Source organism: Ranitomeya imitator, chromosome 6, assembly GCF_032444005.1.
Source record: "Ranitomeya imitator isolate aRanImi1 chromosome 6, aRanImi1.pri, whole genome shotgun sequence".
Classification (NCBI taxonomy): Eukaryota; Metazoa; Chordata; class Amphibia; order Anura; family Dendrobatidae; genus Ranitomeya; species Ranitomeya imitator.
Window position 1 is genome coordinate 143,990,135 of NC_091287.1, and position 18,117 is coordinate 144,008,251.

At 43.1% G+C, this 18,117-nt stretch overlaps 1 long non-coding RNA gene across 1 annotated transcript; it reads right to left on the reverse strand.

The window, feature by feature from the left end:
- Positions 1-15,529: 15,529 nt before the first annotated feature.
- LOC138643610 (uncharacterized) lies at positions 15,530-16,454 on the reverse strand. The gene is made up of 3 exons (XR_011314213.1): positions 16,395-16,454; positions 16,064-16,278; positions 15,530-15,662 (listed from the first exon to the last, which is right to left on the reverse strand). It is a non-coding gene; the product is annotated as an uncharacterized lncRNA (long non-coding RNA).
- Between the last annotated feature and the right edge of the window lie 1,663 nt (positions 16,455-18,117).

The following is an 18,117-nucleotide window of genomic DNA, read 5'->3' on the forward strand; positions in this document are numbered from 1 at the left end:
TATACTGAACGCGGCTGTACTGTCTGAGTGCAGCTATACTGAGCGCAGCTGTATTGTCTGAGTGCAGCTATACTGAGCGCGGCTGTACTGTATGAGTGCGGCTGTACTGCGTGAGTGTGGCTGTACTGTGAGCGTGGCTGTACTGCGTGAGTGTGGCTGTACTGTGAGCGTGGCTGTACTGCGTGAGTGTGGCTGTACTGTGTGAGTGTGGCTGAGTGTGGCTGTACTGAGTGAGTGCAGGTGAGTGTGGCTGTACTGTGTGAGTGCAGGCGAGTGTGGCTGTACTGCGTGAGTGTGGCTGTACTTACTGCCTGAGTGCGGCGCTGGCTATAATGGATACAGCTCCTCTGCAGCCAGCACAGCAAGGGATTGACTCCGCCCACTCACATCACTGGTCACATGCTGGTGACATCATCGAAGGTCCTGTAGCTCCGCTGGGCTCTACATCTACACTGACCGGAGCTGCAGAGCACGGAGCCTCCATGGCCGCTATATTATGGGGGATACACGGGTGTGTGGAGCCCCCATGGCCGGTATATTGGGGGGGATAAGTAAGTTCGGCTGCGTCACTCTTGTCCAGACTGCGCAGGTGCGGTGTGTCGCGCTTGCGCAGTCTATAAAGGCTTCGGACAGAGTGACGCTCCCACCGTTATATTATATATATATATATATATATATATATACCGTATATACTCGAGTATAAGCTGAGATTTTCAGCCCATTTTTTTGGGCTGAAAGTCCCCCTCTCGGCTTATACTCGAGTCATATACCCGGGTGTCGGCAGGTGAGGGGGAGCGGGGGCTGTGTAATCATACTTACCTGCTCCCAGCGCGGTCCCTGCAGTCCCTGGCTTCTCCGGCGCTGCAGATTCTTCCTGCACTGAGCGGTCACATGGCACCGCTCATTACAGAAATGAATAGGCGGCTCCACCCCCATAGGGGAGGAGCTGCATATTCATTGCTGTAAATGATCGGTGCCATGTGACCGCTCAATTACAGGAAGAAGCTGCAGCGCCGGAGAAGCCAGGGACTGCAGGGACCGCGCCGCAGCAGGTAAGGGGAGCGCAGCGCTAATTACCTGCTCCTCGCTCCGGTGCGGCTCCGTCTCCAGCATCCTCTAGCAGTGAAGCTCAGGTTAGAGGGCGCTGTGACGTAGTCAGTGCGCGCCCTCTGCTGAGCGTCAGTGCTGGAGACAGAGCCGCAGAGGAGCAGGTAAATATTGAAAGCGCTGGCGTCCTGAGAAGAGAGGTGAGTATGTGATTTTTTTTTTTTATTGCAGCCGCATTCTATATGGCACAGCATTATAAGGAGCACCTATGGGGCCATAATCAAAGGTGCAGAGCATATATGGCACAGCATTATAAGGAACACCTATGGGGCCATAATCAAAGGTGCAGAGCATATATGGCACAGCATTATAAGGAGCATCTATGGGGCCATAATCAAAGGTGCAGAGCATATATGGCACAGCATTATAAGGAGCATCTATGGGGCCATAATCAAAGGTGCAGAGCATATATGGCACAGCATTATAAGGGGCATCTTTGGGGCCATAATCAAAGGTGCAGAGCATATATGGGGCACAGCATTATAAGGGGCATCTATGGGGCCATAATCAAAGGTGCAGAGCATATATGGCACAGCATTATAAGGGGCATCTATGGGGCCATAATCAAAGGTGCAGAGCATATATGGCACAGCATTATAAGGAGCATCTATGGGGCCATAATCAAAGGTGCAGAGCATATATGGCACAGCATTATAAGGGGCATTTATGGGGCCATAATCAAAGGTGCAGAGCATTCTATATGGCACAGCATTATAAGGAGCACCTATGGGGCCATAATCAAAGGTGCAGAGCATATATGGCACAGCATTATAAGGGGCATCTATGGGGCCATAATCAAAGGTGCAGAGCATATATGGCACAGCATTATAAGGGGCATTTATGGGGCCATAATCAAAGGTGCAGAGCATTCTATATGGCACAGCATTATAAGGAGCACCTATGGGGCCATAATCAAAGGTGCAGAGCATATATGGCACAGCTTTATAAGGAGCATCTATGGGGCCATAATCAAAGGTGCAGAGCATTATATATGGCACAGCATTATAAGGAGCATCTATGGGGCCATAATCAACGGTGCAGAGCATTCTATATGGCACAGCAGGGCCGGCTCCAGGTTTTCGAGGGCCCCGGGCGAAAGGGTCTCAGTGGGCCCCCCCCCCCCCACCCCTTTAACACATACCCCGATTTATGATGCACAGATACGGCAGAGAAATGTATAGTACAATGCCAGATTTCACTTCTTACATGAGTGACAGCTATTGTAGATTCTGCAGTGTATATACACAGGAGGAAAGGCTCTGTGCAGTGTATATATACAGGAGAGGTGCTGTGCAGTGTATATATACAGGAGGAAAGGTGCTGTGCAGTGTATATATACAGGAGAGGTGCTTTTCTGTTTTGAGTTTTTCTATGAAACAAAGACTTTTCTACATAAACAACGTTGTTTGGTTTTGTGGCCCCAACAGATCTGTGCTACAAAGTAACAGGCGGCTCGGGCATTAATGAGGGACCTGATGCTGAATCCTTTCCACAAACCCTAATGACCCAATTAGTGCCCCGTCATTAGAAGCTCATTAAACGCCTCCCTGTCCCGAGCAGTCATGTACAGTATGGGGGGATCCTGCAGCCACCCCCTGACTGCTCCATACCATACACTGCCCTCTGTCGCGCTCACTATTATCCTGTGCATTTCTCCTTCATCGTTACCCCATGTTACACTTGTCACCCCCCACTACAGAGTAGCAGGGCAGCCAATGTCACCCCCTCCCGGACCCTAATGGCAGCAGGAAATGTCTGCTCCTCTATTGGGTTGGAACCTGATTTAATCAAGGAATAATGTGGATTTGTTGCCGGTTGCTGCAGGGGAAGGGTTAAGTGATGCCATGTCCGTGGTGGGAGCAGTGGCAGCTGCTGGGACCTGGACAGAGACAACCAATGTTGCTGTGCCTGCACAATGTGACCTGGAGGAGAGAAGCTGAGACTCCGGAGCAGAAATCACCCACATGCCAGCACTGGGCAGAGTCCCTCCAGTCACCAGCCTGGGGCCACGGGGCCCCAATGTACAGCCCACAGCTCAGATTTATCCATGGCAGCAGCTCCCCTTCCTCCTGGCATCTGGTTAACCCCATTTATGCGGGTCGGATTGTTATCTTTAAGGTTTAGCAATAACCTTCATACAGATGGGAAGGGGTTAAGCTTCTTCCTACTCCACTGGTGCAGGTTTGGTGCAGCATGCATGTATTCTGGGAGAGCTGGGTGGCTGCAGGCTGCACCCCACCAGCTGCTCCAGACATCACCCACATTTTTAGGCAGCAGAGACAGACAGCAGCAGACTGAGCCACAACTGCAACCACTGCTGGATACCATAACACTCACTGGGGCATGGGTAGGATGGAGCTCCTCGGAATCTGCCTGATAAACTTCAGCACTGTCTGCAGCCACCCAGAGGGGAGAGCAGAGAAGTGCTCTCTCTGCCCACAAACAGTCACAGTGGCTGCCTTCTGTTAACCCCTATGTGTGTCTGCCTGGCTGCACTGACTGAGTGAGAAGATGCTTGTGTTAGAGCTGGCACATAGGGGTTAAGAGAACGCAGCCAGCAGTGACTTTGTGGGGGGAGAGAGCATGTTATCTCCTGCTCTGCTCTCCCAGCTGTATCTATGACAGCATGAGTGGGCCCCCCCCTCTCCCCAGGGCCCCGGCATTTGCCCGCTGTGCCGGGTGCTGACGCCGGCCCTGTGGCACAGCTTTATAAGGAGCATCTATGGGGCAATAATGAACGGTGCAGAGCATTCTATATAGCACAGTTGTATATGGAGCATCTATGGGGCAATAATGAACGGTATGGAGCATCTATTTTTATTATCTATCTAGATATTTACTATCTATTTTAGTTTTCCCAGTTTTTTGTGGCAAAATTAGGGAGGTCGGCTTATACTCGGGTCGGCTTATACTCGAGTATATACGGTATATATTAATGCATCAGTATATTTTTTTATTAAAACAAAATTTCTGTTGATTGTAAAAAGTTTTCTTTTATCACATAAAAATACGTTTTTAAGAAAACGCACATCAAGGGTTTTTTCTCTAATCTAATAAATGCTGTCATGTTGTAAGAATGATACTGTACATTCAAATTTACTTTACCATAAGGTAATTTTAAGTCACAAAGATGTTTTCAAAAGATCTCAATTAATATGGTGTACAAAAATCTCTAGATAAGTTTTCCTTCCCCGTGAGGTATCTATGATGGATATTCTTTCAATTATTTCATTCACACCAGCTGTATCTTGCCCTGGAACACCTGCTCCAAATGTAAAGGATCTGTCTGATAGAGAAAACATAATGTATATACATAAATTGATTTAAACACATATAAAGGCATATATATATATATATATATATATATATATATATATATATATATAGGGGTAGGACAAAATAATGGAAACACTTAACGTTTTGGCATCATAATCTTTGAACATGTGATAAACATGCAAACCGTGACATATGCTAATGTTTTATTGTTGATTAGTTCATGAGGAGGCCTCCCAGTGGGATTCAAAGAGTTAAGAAACTCAACAGGGTAATCTGTGAGAATCTCGCCCTCCTCTTCCGCAATTATGTTGATGGAGCGATATGTTGAGAGTTCACCTTGAAGTTGACTATGAATTTTGTCGTTCAAGGCGTCAATGTCATCATTGAATGGCGTAAGAATTGCTTTATTGGCAATTGCTTCTACCGTTGCATCGGTAATCTCAATTGAGTCACCAAAACTAGCTGTAATTACATCACCATCTTCAATATCTTCAATAAAAGAATTCAGGATTTCAATTGTGTCTTCTGGTAAACCATATACATTTGACAACTCTCCATTGCCAAGTTTCAGTAACCTTGACTTGTACTGAACTTCGTCTTGAAACGTTTTCATATTCTGTTGTAACTGGACAATGAAAGCTGATTCCAGGATTTTGAGTATTTAATGGTGGACTGTACAATTTGGGCTCTTTTTCCACCTTCCACTATTGGTAGGGTTTGACGAAAGTCACCACCGCTTACGAAAACTTTTCCACCAAATGGTCTTTTTTCCACATATGTCTTGGCCCAAATTATCCACAACATTCATATTATAACAGGGAGTTATTGTTACTTCATCCCAAATAACGACAGATGACTCCCTAAGCTCTTTGCCTGAAGTGAGGTTGGGTTTGACACTGTGGTCTCATTTGTTGTAATTCCTAGGCCAAACTTGAAATGGTGGGTGCTACCGTTTTGTTGTAATGTAGTCGCCAATCCAGTGGAGGCTACTGAGCAAATAGACTTATTTTCTGCTTGTAGTGTCTTGTTCAAGCAGTTGTACAAAAATGTCTTCCCACTGCCTCCTGGGCTGCCAGAAAAAAACAATGTGGGCTAGTGTCATCTGGCTGTGATGCAGCATTGACTGCTTGCATAATTGCACTGAAAGCTGATTTCTGAGCTTCATTAAGCATAGCTTTCAATTGCTCAGCCTCCTGCTTTATTAGAGTATGATTCAGTTGGTCCAGTATTTCATCTGGATTATTTACTGGAGTTGGCAATGTAGTCAGCAAAGGACTTTTTATTGCTTAAAGGGAGGGTGCCATGATTTTAGTTTTTGTATTAATAATTATTGATTATATAATCAATTATTTTTAATACAAAAGTAAATGTAGTACTTTAATACTTTTTTATTTATTCATTTTTACTTTTGCCACTGGAGGCCGCCATTTTCATTAGTGTGGGTGTAAGTGTCTGGACACGACACTTGCACACCTCACTTACGGCAGCCATGGGCATAGGAGCCAACAGTCGGGCTCCGACCGCTCCTCCTGCCTTTCAGCTGTGACTTGGCCACGCCCCCTGCGCTGCTACGTCACAGCTGTGAGAGGAGATCGCGGCCATTTTGTTTTTTATTTTCCTCTGTCATCGCACACACAGCTCAGTGTGTGTGATCATAGCAGGAGCTGCCAGGGAGAAGCTGCTGCGGGGAGCGAGGTTCGGGGTGAGTATCTGCAGCCAGGAGCTGTGATTGCAGCCTGTACTTAGTATTACAGCACAGGCTGCAATCACTGCTCACTGCCGAGCTGTTCAGAGCAGAGCAGGGAGATCGTCACACTGCTCTGCCCTGAACATGACTCAGCACTTCCTGGGAGAGGACTGAAGGTAAGTACAGAGTTTTTATTTTCTTATGCATCTACCACTGCTACCTGTCCCTATATACTACTGCTACCAGCCCCTATATACCACTGCTACTAGCCCCTATATACCACTGCTACCAGCCCCTATATACCACTGCTACTAGCCCCTATATACCACTGCTACTAGCCCCTATATACCACTGCTACCTGCTCCTATATACCACTGCTACTAGCCCCTATATACCACTGCTACCAGCCCCTATATACCACTGCTACTAGCCCCTATATACCACTGCTACCTGCCCCTATATATCACTGCTACCAGCCCCTATATACCACTGCTACTAGCCCCTATATACCACTGCTACCTGCTCCTATATACCACTTCTACTAGCCCCTATATACCACTGCTACCAGCCCCTATATACCACTGCTACTAGCCCCTATATACCACTGCTACTAGCCCCTATATACCACTGCTACTAGCCCCTATATACCACTGCTACCTGCTCCTATATACCACTGCTACTAGCCCCTATATACCACTGCTACCAGCCCCTATATACCACTGCTACTAGCCCCTATATACCACTGCTACTAGCCCCTATATACCACTGCTACCTGCTCCTATGTACCACTGCTACTAGCCCCTATATACCACTGCTACCTGCTCCTATATACCACTGCTACAAGCCCCTATATACCACTGCTACCTGCTCCTATATACCACTGCTACTAGCCCCTATATACCACTGCTACCTGCTCCTATATAACACTGCTACCAGCCCCTATATACCACTGCTACTAGCCCCTATATACCACTGCTACTAGCCCCTATATACCACTGCTACCTGCTCCTATATACCACTGCTACCTGCCCTTATATACCACTGCTACTAGCCCCTATATACCACTGCTACCAGCCACTATATACCACTGCTACTAGCCCCTATATACCACTGCTACCTGCTCCTATATACCACTGCTACTAGCCCCTATATACCATTGCTACTAGCCCCTATATACCACTGCTACTAGCCCTTATATACCACTGCTACTAGCCCCTATATACCACTGCTACCAGCCCCTATATACCACTGCTACTAGCCCCTATATACCACTGCTACCAGCCACTATATACCACTGCTACCAGCCACTATATACCACTGCTACTAGCCCCTATATACCACTGCTACCTGCTCCTATATACCACTGCTACTAGCCCCTATATACCACTGCTACTAGCCCCTATATACCACTGCTACTAGCCCCTATATACCACTGCTACTAGCCCCTATATACCACTGCTACCAGCCCCTATATACCACTGCTACTAGCCCCTATATACCACTGCTACCAGCCACTATATACCACCGCTACCAGCCACTATATACCACCGCTACCAGCCACTATATACCACTGCTACCTGCCCCTATATACCACTGCTACCTGCCTCTATATACCACTGCTACCTGCCCCTATATACCACCGCTACCTGCCTCTGTATACCACCGCTACCTGCCTCTGTATACCACCGCTACCTGCCTCTGTATACCACCGCTACGTGCCTCTGTATACCACCGCTACCTGCCTCTGTATACCACCTACCACTGCTGCCTGCCTCTATATACCATCTACCACTGCTGCCTGTCTCTATATACCATCTACCACTGCTGCCTGTCTCTATATACCATCTACCACTGCTGCCTGCCTCTATATACCATCTATGACTGCTGCCTGCCTCTATATACCATCTACCACTGCTGCCTGCCTCTATATACCATCTACCACTGCTACCTCTGTCCTGTGTAGCTAATCTAGTCTTGTGTAGCTAATCCTGTCCTGTGTACAGTATCACACAAGATAGGATTAGATACACGGCGCAGCACAGTATCACACAGGACAGGATTAGATACACGGCTCAGCAGTCAGTATCTAATCCTCTCCTATGCACTCCTCTCCCCCCTGCGTGTCTTTCCCCATTGTGGTTTATTATTTTTGTTGTGGGAGATGAGGGAGTCGAGGATTATGCGTTCGGTATGGTATAAAAAAGATTAATAAAGGACTTTATTCTGGCTGAGTCTTTCTTTACAATACATGTGAGATCTATGTGGCGGCATTATGGGTGATCTATATGGCGGTATTATGTGAGAAGCATATGGTGGTATGTGAGAACACTGGCGGTATTATGTGTGATCTATATGGCGGTATGTGAGAGCACTGGCGGTATTATGTGTGATCTATATGGCGGTATGTGAGAACACTGGCGGTATTATGTGTGATCTATATGGCGGTATGTGAGAACACTGGCGGTATTATGTGTGATCTATATGGCGGTATGTGAGAACACTGGCGGTATTATGTGAGAAGCATATGGTGGTATGTGAGAACACTGGCGGTATTATGTGTGATCTATATGGCGGTATGTGAGAACACTGGCGGTATTATGTGTGATCTATATGGCGGTATGTGAGAACACTGGCGGTATTATGTGTGATCTATATGGTGGTATTATGTGAGAATTGTATGACAGTATTGTGTGATCTATTTGATAGTATTGTGTGTGATCTATATGGCGGTATTATGCGAGAACACTATGGCAGTATTATCTTCAGAAAGCGGACCCATTCTATGGTGGTTCTGGCTGAGCACCTGCACACGGGTCTGGGGTAATAGAGGGGACAGCGTGACCTCCAGTTAGGTGCAGTCAGGGCTGGTGAGGCAGCTGAAGAGAGGGGTCTCATTTTTATCGTTACTATATGGCTACATTTCCTTCCCAGCGTCACCCCGGACTGCGCCTGTTGCCTCGCTTTCACACATTGCTAGGACAGGATGGAGAAGACAGGATCTGAGGAGGGGAATGGGGTCTGCATGCAAAGTCTGGATCAGAACAGGCCATCAATCCGCAGAAATGTTTCCTGGATTTCTGTGGAGCAGACGGTCCATCCATGTGTATAAAAGACAGTGCTCTATGTACAATCCCTGGCTGCTCCGCGCACCAAACAGGGGGCCCCCCCATAGACCTGCACACTGCTCTCCTGAAATACTCTGTGCTGCTGTCACCCTGCTCCCTCCACCACATATCTCCCAGAATCCTTTTTCTGCCTGCCATCCTTGGTGACTGTCTACTTGTCAGTATAAGGCTGCCTTCACACTATCATTATTTGGTCAGTATTTTACCTCAGTATTTGTAGCCAAAACCAGGAGTGGGTGATAAATGCAGAAGTGGTGCATATGTTTCTATTATACTTTTCCTCTATTTGTTCCACTCCTGGTTTTGGCTTACAAATACTGAGGTAAAATACTGACCAAATACTGATAGTGTGACGGCAGCCATACTCTGCAGTCACCAACAAAATGGCTGCTCACTGGGTTCCTGAATATCATCCTCTCTAATCCCTTAGCAAACACCCATAAGGAGAGGAGAGGAGACATCACACACGTCAGCAGACTCCGCCCATAATTACTGCAGTGCAGTAATGTGAGCTAGTTGTACACTAGGTTTTTCAGAAATTTCAGCAGCTGCTCCCCCTAGTGTTGAAAAGTGGAAATTCCAAAACTTTTCAAATTATTTTTCATATTTTACTAAATTATAAACAAATGATAATATTTTTTAAGAAAATGTAATCATTAATTCTTTCCATTTTTACAATTTCTGAAAAAAAAATTTTTTTGATGGCACCTTTCCTTTAAGAGCACTTCATTAAGATCACAGAGATCCAGTTGCTCAGCAATTTCTGGAGTATACCGCCTGGTGTAATCCTCCATAAATTCTGATTTATATTTTTGCCATAATGCCAATGGTTTAGCTGGTTTCCTATATACACAAATTACAGCAAATAATTCACGAAGTTGGTAGGGCAGTGATTGCATCCGTTATGCCGTCTTCCCATTGGGAATCGTCTTCCAATAGCTGAAGATGAATGCATGCATTTTTATACGTGTCATGTACGACTCCATTGACAGTCCTTAAGTCAGCATAAGAATTTGCTCCTCTTATGTTAAGTAAAAGGAGTCTTAGGTAATACAGCTCATCGTCTGTTAAAGAGACTGTATACATTCGGGCAATTGTTTTCCCAAATTGAGCCCATTGTTTTTTTCATCCTTCTGTACAGCTTTTCTATCCCAGACAGTGTTCAGGGATTTCACTGTGCAAATACTGACAGGCGGAAGCGTCAACTCTGTTTAGCTCAAAATAAGCCTGCAGACTAGAGGCTTTTGAGTCTGAAATAACCATATCCACATCACCATCTTCGAAAAAAACTTGCTGCATGTTTTCTAGGTGAACAGCAAGCCTTTTAGTGGTATGTGAAGCATCATGCATTTTATTTTTTCTGACTCTCCACATGCCCTCAGGGGCGCTTATACTGTATACCGAGAATCTAGGCACATGGCTGTTCATTCCAGTTTAATGTATCAAACTTGATATTGGCACAGTCATGTCCTTTGTATACATATTTGAAAAGATATTTAACACTTATTTTATTGAAGCACATATCTCAACATTGATAGGCTTCCAATGAAAGTGGACGGTAAAATTACTGGTGTCCCAGCTTTTAGCCCTTGGTGTAATGCAGCATTATGGATATGATCCATAACGCCGGCATAACTGTCAATGCGTAATGCCTTTTGATTTTGTTTTATATATTCGTTCCTGTCGGATTCAATTTTGATGTAACTGTCAATGATAAATTGTTGCGTCAACTTCACAGCATTTAAAAGGGAATTGAACTCATCATGAATGGCAAGCCTGTATGCATAGTAATGTAATAGTGTGATTTTTTTCTTGTCGATCTTGATCCACTGGCATGGATGGTAGATGAATGTCAACAATTCCTTGATGTTGCAAGGGCAATTGGAGTTGGCAAATTTATTGTCCATCCACTGTCCCCATATGGGAATAGAAGTGGATATGTCATTGCATTACACTTTCTGTGAAGAAAGCTGATTTGAACAGTTTGATTTTCACTTTTGAGGTGAACTCTGATGTCCCCATTAAATGAGGTTCACCCATTGCATTTTGATAAATTATAGCTATGTCATTGCATCTTTGGTGCATTGTAGGGCCTCTTGTCATCATTGTAGTAATTTATAATTGACATTGTTATTTCGAGTAGATCGCAATTTTCTAATTCAGCAATCCTCTCTTCTTCTATTTCAAATTCCCTCATCATTGTGAAGGCTCTTGCGAGTGGGTTAATTGATTTCATTTTCTCTCCAAGAGATGATAGCAGTGCTGGGAGGCACTTTTTATTTGCTTGACTTCTTGTACTTAATGCTTCTTCACTGTCCAAGAAATAAATCTGAGCAAACTTGGCAGTAATACCCACAGCGGGATGCAATGCGGCAGTTCTGTGGTAAATTTGTCCATGAATTCGAAAACAGTATGGACCACGCCCAGGAGGTGGCGCTACTCCTGCTCCCATTGATATCAAAGCAAGCAAGCTATTGTATTGCCTTATATTAGCCAAAAAAGTTATTGGAGTGCTGATGCTCTCCTTTCATCAAGTTGACTAATTGATCATCCATATGTCTTTGATATTTTTAGATTGGCAGAACTTACATCGAAATGTCAGTTCACCAGCATAGTGCTCTTCAATCCGTGTCTGATCAATTTGATTGAGAAGTCCTCTGCGGCAAATGTAACTTGCCGACGTCGAGTGGCTCTTGCATTTTGGGCACGTATTGTATCTTGTTCTCCTTTTTGTGAAATATGTGTATCACTTTGTGCATTGTGTGTTGCTCGTTGTCGTGCAGCATTAGATGCTCTTTGTGATTCCGTTACTTCATTCGTTTCTCTTGCTCTGGCTGCCCTCTGTCAGGCTTAATCAGCAGTTCTTCTACAATTTTGTTCGTCTTCTGTTTCATTAAGAGGCAGGTTACGCATCCGTATGCGATTCGCTTCTCTACGTTCAGCAGCACGCTCAATTTAATCCATCTTTGCAATGCTGCCTCACACTGTTGCCTCAGTGTTGCCTGAGTGTTACAAAAAAGGCTTATGCCTTAACTCGCCAGCAGGGAGAGCTCCTCTCTTTAGGTATCCATGGTTACACCCAGGCAGTTAGCTGCTAGTGGCAGTAACTATGGATACCTAAGTTACTGTTCAGCTGTGGATGACTCATTGTGCACAGACACACGTACATGTCCAAATTAGGTATATTGATTTGTGATTATGTGAATAAGCTTTGTCTATTTTTCTAACCTTGACTTGTAAAGTCTTTTTTGGTGTCAACATCTCTTCATATTAATTATATAGGGCAGTATTTCCCAAACTCCAGTCCTCATGGCTCCCAGGTCATGTTTTCAGAATTTCCATAGTGCTGCACAAGTGAGAGAACTCCTTATACTTCCATCACCTGTGCAATTCTAAGGAAATCCTAAAAACATGACCTGTTGGGGTCCGTGAGGACTGGAGTTTGGGAAACACTGATATAGGGTGTTTCTGGAATAACCTGAAGAGAAAGAAATATTTACTAAAGCTTACATCCACAGAAGATCTGTTGTTAGCTCTCCAAGATGTAAACAACCTCCATTCCCTAATTCCTTCAAACAACATCAATTGTCTAAACCAGGGTTGAGCGAAACAGATCGTTCATTTTCAAAAGTCGCCGACTTTTGGCAAAGTCGGGTTTCATGAAACCCGACCCCTCTGTGGGGTCGGCCATGCGGTACGCGACTTTCGCGCCAAAGTCGCGTTTCGTATGACGCGCTTGGCGCCATTTTTTCAGCCAATGAAGGAGCGTGGGCAGAATGATGACATAGGTCTTAGGGGCGTGGACGCCTATCGTCATCTTTTCGCTTGTGCGCTGTAGCGATTGGAAGTGTGTAACACCAGCTTTTCTGTTCAGGGACGGAGGGGAGAGAGAGAGAGAGAAAGAGAGAAAAAAAATATTCCCATTGACTTTGCATTGGGTTTCGTGTTTCGGTCGATCCCCGACATTTCGCCATAATCGGCCGATTTCACTCGACTCGACTTTAGAGATAGTCAGGTTTTGCGAAACCTGACTCGACCCTAAAAAAGTTAAAGTCGCTCAACCCTAGTCTAAACCCTTTGAACAGTATTGTATATGCTTGCAGGGCTATTTGGTAGCGGTGTAGTTGGGTAGGCTATAAAAGGTGCAGAAAGGGTCTTTCTTCACCTTGAGAATATCATAAAAAAAGATGAAAATAAAGATAAATAATAATAACCAACAGATATCATTATTAATGCTTTAATACAAACTAAAATCATTGACATGTATATACACAGTGCAAATTAAAAAAATTAAACTGTATATCTGAAAGGGATGAAAACAGTACATAAACATTTTTCATAAAATACAGAATATCTTAACATTAATAATTTAAGATATTACTAAATTAAGCATAACATAGTCAGAGGTCTTGTACCTGAGGCTCATAGTTTGGTCATTAAATGTTTAAGCTAATGTACCTAAGTTATCCCTTGCAACTTTCTCTTGAAACCACACCAAAACATAACAATTTAACACTAGGACTACTGGACTCGTGACCCCGCCTAGAACTACTGAAAGGAGTCATTTTGACTCCTTGCTTGTTTTCGTTTATTTTTAGAGTTTCATTTGTGGTTATTTATTAAAAATTATATTTTTTGTAATGTATTATTATTGTGAGATCCAACAGTAATGCTTTTGATTGTTTTTTTTCTGCTTTTCTTATTTTTCTACAGAAAATAACAATAATTATAATAGACGTTTTTCAAACATTTTTTTTTATTCAAGTGCACACATATAAACAACAACTGAAGAACAAAAAGCAGAGAAAATGTAGGTGGAGGAGCATAAAAATGAAAATATGGCGCAGAATTCACCTTCTAAACATTTGGTGTTTCGCATTCACAAAGACTTACCACAAGTCTTACAATTGCCGACAGATCTATTTTTCTTGCACTTTTCTTTGATCTGGCAAAATTTTGTTTGAACCATCACTTCTGAACATGTAGAAACTTGGGACGTGGAACCCTTTTCCCTATCTGTGACATAAGGACCACTCAACTCTCTCACAAGCGTTTGCAAAAATGCCTTGCGTGACATTTTTTGGTAGGTAATCTCCTTGAATATTATACATGCATTTATACCCGCAAAGTCTAAGGCATTTTCAAATGCATGAACAGGCCATCTCCTTGTGGATGTTCGTGTGGTATATTTTCGTGCCATCTGATCCACTACATCTACTCCATATTTTGTTTCATTGTAAAACTTTACCGTTTCTGGAGTTTTTTTAGCGGAATCAGACGCAACAACAACATCTGGATGGACGGAACTCAAAATGACAACATTTTTGTTGGGCTTTCCTTGATATACTGTAAGTGTAAAATTGTCTTCATTTCTAAACACTTTAGTGTTGTACAATTCCTCTTTCATGGATTTTATTTCTTTAGGCACTTCTCGCCTTATCTTATTCAGTGTTCCCACGATGGTTGTTCATTTGCTTTTTAGCTGTTTAGCTAATTTTAATGAAGTAAAATAATTATCGGTTGTAACATTGCGACCTTTTTTCAAAAGGGGGTCCAATAACTTCATTACCACATGGTCAGCTAAACGGTCCTCAGCACGGCGTGTCATCTTTGCCTAGATAAGGGAAGCCATTTGCCAGATATTTGCTCTCCTTATCAACAGCTAGCCAATATTTGTGGCCATATTTATCTGGTTTGGAAGGCATGTACTGCGTGAATGGACACCTAGTTTTGCTTGGGAAAAGTTGCTCATCCACCGTTATGTATGGGCCAGGTTTGTAACACGCAATACAATTTTCAATAAACCTGTCCCACACAGTAGAAAATAGAGCAAACTTGTCCGTTTGCAGTCTCTCCGATCGAGTAGATTTCTCATCAAATCTGAGAAACCTCATAATTTCAACAAAGCGGTCCCTAGACATTGTCGCTTTGCAAAACGGTATTCCCCAGTCATTACACCAAATACTGCTAATCGAGTGACGGTTCGTGCCAGATATTCCACGAGCATAGAATATCGCAATGAATGCATCTAGCTCCTCATCAGATAGAGTAAACTGTAAATTATTGTTCCTGCATGCTTCTGCAAGCGCACAGTTCTTTATATGTGTCAATATATATGAATCAAAAAATAAACGCCATGCGCTCAAAGGACTATCGATAATGATATTTCTTCTGGCGTATCCTGTAGGGCCAGGTGCTTCTCGAAGAATATTTTGGCTGTCACGCCTACCAGGCAAGTGTTGTCCAATTTCAACAGGTTTCCATTGAATACCATCCGCTGAAACTAGTATTCCTTCAGATTCGCCTTCTCTGGTGTTTGTTGTTGCATTACCTTCGCCGCCATCGTTATCTGTTGTTCTTTCATTTCTGGGACGTTTTGCTGATTTTTTTCTGTCCACGACCAGGAGGATGGTCACGAGGCAACATAACTGCATGAGCCCGATCCCCAGTTGATGTGCTTGGAATATCTGGAAAAAAGTTGATGAATATTTAGAATTTTTGTTTTGTAAGGGTCCGTGCACACTGGCTGGATTAGCGGCGGAATATCCGACCTGATATTCTCACCACAATCCGGCCCGTACCTGCCCGCTCAGGTACAGAGCGGAGTTTCATACCTGAAGCTCCGCTCCGAACCCCGGGCTGGAGCCGCTGTCTGGGACGGAGCCGTGCTCGCGCGTAAGCAAGCGCTGCTCTGTCCCTGACAGCGGCTCCAGCCCGGGGTTCGGAGCGGAGCTTCAGGCATGAGCGGGCAGGTACGGCCTGTATTGCGGCAAGAATATCCAGATGGCTATTCAGCCAGAATTCTGCTAGTGTGCACAGGCCCTAACTCAGTGTGTGGAAGAACAAATAAATACACATAACTACTTACCTTCTGGATTTGTTCCTTCTGAGTCTTCAGATTCACTTGATATGTTCTGAGGAATGAAATCTTCATCACTGTCAGAATCAAATACATGTTCCTGCAATTCGGATTCCGATTCATCCTCCGGTATGGATTGCAAAGTAGCCAGAATATCCTGAGGCTTTATCAAACGTCTTCTCTCCATATTCCTCACAAATTCCATAATTCTATATAGTTCCCTGCTGAAAAATAGAAATGAAATGAAAACTAAAAGAAATAATAACTGTTCTGCCACCTTCAAAAGTAGGTGGGCTGAATCAGTTGACAGACAGCTAAACTATTTCATAACAATTCATACCTGTATGAGTCTTCAGAGCTCGTATGTCTGCGTCTGTTCTCTTTGTCTCTTCAGCTGAACTGAAAGTAAAGTTACTATCCAGAATACTGTCTACTGCTAGGACCTTAGAAAAACACCACCCTTCATTAGTATAAGATAAGAGCCTAGAGTAAACAAGCTATTTTGTTCAGCATTACACAGTAATACAAGCAGGTAAAACACAAGGAAAATGTGAAAAGTTGACATGTAAATTGAACTACATCTATATGAACATCAGGGTAAATAAGACAGAGTGAAAAAATTATGCACAAAACTTTATAGCAACATTTAGTGACAAAAGGACCTCAAAATATAGTAGGGAGTCAAAATGACTCCCTTCAGTAGTTCTTGGTAAATTTTGAAAAAAACGCGCAAAATTTTTACCAAAATTATTTATTCTCACAAAATCTTTTTTCACATCATATTTGAGGAAAAGTCACCGAGTTTCAAGCCGGAATTCTGAAAAATGTAGTCACAGAAGAGAAATAAAAAACGAAAGGAGTCAAAATGACTCCATCAGTAGTTCTAGTGTTAAATTCCAATGTGATTTTTTTTTTTATTATGCAGCATTTTCTAAACACCAACATGAATAAAAGGACAAATGAACAACAGGGTGTATACTTTTCATTCTTCATACCTTAATTAATGTTGGCTTTAAAAAATAAAATCTCAGTATCTGAACTTGGATGTTTATATATATAACTATTATTACAATTTACCATTTAATAGAGTATACATGTATCCTCTTTCTATATGTGTATTTTGTTTGTCAAAATATATGATTCACTGCTGTTTTGTAATGTACTGTAAAGTGAAGATGTCATTACTTATGTATTAGATGTCTCTGAAACCAAAAGTTTACTATAGCCTTAAGTTTTCATGTGAACTGTAGTTGGCAGTAATTAAACTCTACAGGAGTTTGATTACAACCTGACATTTACTTTAAAGGCAATTCTAACAGGTAAATTATATGATTGCAATCAACCCCACACAGCGCAAATTTAAGCTTGAACACTCAATTCTCTAAGTTGGTACAGTGCTGAAGAATGTATAAACAGCACCTAACAGACCAAGGATATGCTGGAAGAATCAAGAAGCATGGTGTTTGCACCCAATCTGTATATGTTAGCATAATAAAATTTGGCTGAGGTTACATGACTCAAAGAGTTTTAAAACGTAACCGTCGTTTTAATTTTAATTTAATAAGTTAATTGTACACGTGAAAACGAGCAACTTTGTAATATACAGTATCTTATGAGAAAAAAACTGCTTCTTTCTCTGCCAAAATTGTTCAGTCATTATCAAAATTCTCAAGTCATAGGTAAAATCTGTGTTCTGTGAAGACAGACTATTCCGTTACTGAGACAGGAGATGGGAGTTGCTACTGATAAGATTTAATTCTAGATAGAAGGGGGAGGAGCTCTGTCAAATGAGGGATAATTCTTGAATGTTTCAGAATAAAACAAACAGAATAAGCACACATCAATATATATAACAATCTAGCTGACACTTTCACAGGGGCCACACTACGATGTATTACCTCACACGATTCTCTTTATGCTTTCAGTTTTCCACTAGAAGTCAGGTATTAGTTTCTCATTTAAAGGGAACCTGTCACCCCCCTCAGGCGTTTGTAACTAAAAGAGCCACCTTGCGCAGCACAAATGCTGCATTCTGACAAGGTGGCTCTTTTAGTTATGATGCC